Source organism: Octopus bimaculoides, chromosome 1 (assembly GCF_001194135.2).
Source record: "Octopus bimaculoides isolate UCB-OBI-ISO-001 chromosome 1, ASM119413v2, whole genome shotgun sequence".
NCBI classification, from domain to species: Eukaryota; Metazoa; Mollusca; class Cephalopoda; order Octopoda; family Octopodidae; genus Octopus; species Octopus bimaculoides.
In genome coordinates this window covers 93,029,208-93,032,764 of record NC_068981.1, presented here as the reverse complement: position 1 = coordinate 93,032,764, position 3,557 = coordinate 93,029,208, and the positions used below count along the sequence as shown (strand labels likewise).

Genomic DNA, 3,557 nt, shown 5'->3' with positions numbered 1-3,557 from the left:
TATATATATATATATATATATATATTATATATATATATTATATGTATATATATATTATATATAGATACATATATACATATATACACACACACACACACACACACACACACACACACATATATATATATATATATATATATGTTACGGACTTCCACATGGATTCCGTCTACCAAATTCATTTCAAAAGCATTGGTTTGTCTGGGGCTATCATAAAAGACATTTACCCAAATTACCCAACAGAAGAGCTGAACCTGTAACCACGTGGTTGCACGGCGAGCTTGTTAACCACACCACAAGGCTTGTCAAGGACGTATAACTTTGGGCTAAATAGCTACTGCTCTTTTTAAAAGTTGATCGTCTTCATCAACATTGTCGTTAAGCATATCTCATAGTTCGCTTATCTGTAATATTTGCCGAACACTAAATCAGCGATGCGTAAAGACAATTCATTTTAGACAGATCGCAATGGCATGTCCTAAGACATTAATTATTCTAATGTGTTACAAAAATCATTCAGCTTGATATTTCACTACATATATCACGCACAACCAGAGCCTACTATCTCAGCCCACACATTGCACGTTTATAGCTGTAGTAAATTTGACACTCTTGAAGGAATTCAATCACTCACCGTCATTCGAAATGTATTTATTTCTATTTCAGCAAATGAAAAGTAGGCATCAGCAATGTAAAGCAGGTCTTAATCCGTTGCACTTCATGCCAGTTATCTCATCCTTCGCATCACAGCGATAGCAAGAGAGTGCTTACCAACTATATACAAAAATACTATATCCTTCCTTAACAAGGAGAGCTTTATAAACTAGGCAACTTCATTTCGGAAAACCTACTTTAATTTTTAGTCACATTTACTCCTCAGCATCCCAGTGAATACGCTTCTCCCTCTTGAACATACTCTAAAAGATTTTACCCAAGAATTCCGCACGGCGTCGTAATCTCCCACGACGCTCGCCTAACGTTTGTTCCTACAGGTATTGATCGTTTATGCTGCATGTACAGAGGAGTTAAATGTGTAGAGTTTTTCTTTATCTTGCTTGAAAAATATAATGATTCGATGTGGTATATAGAAATTCAATATAAAGAATTTATGTGGAAGCACGGTAAAATGTAGACTGCCACGCCTACTCGATATGAGCATTAGCCTTAAGAACAAGGAATGTTACATGCGACGGATTTCCATCATCACACCAAATTAAGATCAATAAAACATGACACTAGATACCAGCTTCATGCACCTAACATCAATATTAATGTTTAATATTTTACTAACATAAAGCATATTTATTATTAATAAAAGACCTATCTGCATGACACAAACGAATCTATATATGCAATTTAAATCATTGCTGATCTGAATGTCATTTGCAAACAATTGTATTCTCTTGTTGAATATGCGTTCGTAATAGTACAGGTTGATCTTGCAAGCCTAGAAATGTAAATATTCTGTCTTTGAGAAATCATTTCCCAAGGCAATTATCCTATAAAATCCAGTTGGTGTTATATGTGACCTATAACACTAGTAATCTTAATTGCTATTTCGTCAATGAATTTTCTGTTATCGAAATCATAGCGATACATTATGTAAATGTTTCCTTCAATTAATATTCAGACCCAAATACAAAGGTATACAAAGAAATATATATCCATACGTACTAAGTAACAAACACACGGAGGCACTAATATGCGTACATATATAGTACATATGTATATATGTATGTATGTATGTATGTATGTATGTATGTATGTATGTATGTATGTATGTACGTATGTATGTATGTACAGGGTGTGGACGGCATTCGAGGATAGATTTATGGTTAAAAATAACGCTTATATAATAACAGAAAAAATTGGTTTTTTATAACAATAACATAAACGTAAAGTTAAATTATCAATTTAATAATTTTATGCAATAAAACCACCATCAGCTTCAATGACTGCCTTTGCGCGGTGTGGAAATCGTTTACAAGCTCGGATTAAGTACTATGGCAGGTTTCAAAAGATCTTTGGTGCTATGGGGATGTTCATTAACATTATTCTCAACGATGCTCCATGCATAGTAGTCCAATGGAGTGAGATCTGCAGAAGTGGGTGGCCAAATGTTGGGGGTGATGTGATCATGTAAATTATCGGCCATCCATTCGTGCCATTTGAGCCGTGTGTGATGGTACAGAATATTGCTGAAAGACATACGGCTTTCTATTGCATACACCGTTGATCCAAACCTTAACAACGTTATCCAGATCCTCAAAATACGCAGCAACATTCACCATAAGACCTTGTGAAAAAAAGTGAAGAGGCATTACATGTCCTTCATTGATAGCAACACCTAAAATCATCATGACACTTGCAGGAATGTGCATTATTATTGGAACCTCAGAAGTATCTGTACATACCCATCTGTCATTTCTTGCGTTAGTTTTCTGGTCCTGGTCAAAGTTTTTTGCATCTGAGAGAAACCAAATCACACCTTCTTCTGATGGATTGTAAAGTTTGTTCAAAGATCTTTTGTTTCTAGTTGAACGGTTTTCCTTTGTTTTTCCTGACATGAATTGACCTCTACTCAAGATTTCTATCTGATGTCTCCACACACAACATTTCTGATTGCTTTTATTTTTTACACAGGATTTTTTTTTTGCAATTAACCACATTGGTTTTCCTAGATTGTCGTCAATGTTTTGCTTAACTTCCTGGATAAATTGTGGTGTTTTGATAGAAGTAGAGCGTTTGGAATGTTTTTTCTTCGTTTTCATACAGGCAATACGCTTCCATCTTCTTCCTCTAACTCGCAACGACTTTTGTGCACAAAAGATATTATAGAAATATCTAGAAATTTCTAAATCACCATGCTTAACTTTCAAAGCGACAATCACAACGTGGTTTTTTTATTTCATTAGTAAGCATAGAGCCTGTCATTGTTATTTTCTGAAATAGAAGTTCCATAAAAATTAGTCAAATAAAATAATGACTAAAAGTGCATATGATCTTAAATACTTACCGCACCATGTGTGTATGTTGTTTGTATATTTGTATGTATGTATGTATGTATGTATATATGTATGTATGTATGTATGTATGCATGCATGTATGTATGTATGTATGTATATATGTATGTATGTATGTATGTATGTATGTATGTATGTATCTATATCTATGTAGCTATCTACCTGTTCAATCTGTGTGTGTCTCTTCCTCTCTCTTTCTTTTTCTTTCCCGTCCCCTATCTATCTATCTATCTATCTATCTATCTATCTATCTATAACCTTTTATTCATTTACGGGTTTCAGTCATTTGATATATGGGCCATGCTGGAGCACCGCCTTCAGAGGTTTTTGTCCAAACGTAAGACTCATTTCTTAAAGCCTAGTACTTACTCTAGCAGTCCCGTTTGCTAGATTGCTAAGTTACGCGGGCGTATACACACATACACCGGTTGTCAAGTGGTGATGTCGGAACAAAGATAGATACAAAGACAACACACACATAGAGGTATATACATACATAAATATATATATATATATATATATATATATATATATATA

At 34.2% G+C, this 3,557-nt stretch overlaps 1 long non-coding RNA gene across 2 annotated transcripts in view; it reads right to left on the bottom strand.

The window, feature by feature from the left end:
- Positions 1-3,557, bottom strand: part of LOC106872775 (uncharacterized) — a 141,168-nt gene that overhangs the window by 2,822 nt on the left and 134,789 nt on the right. The window lies entirely within an intron of this gene.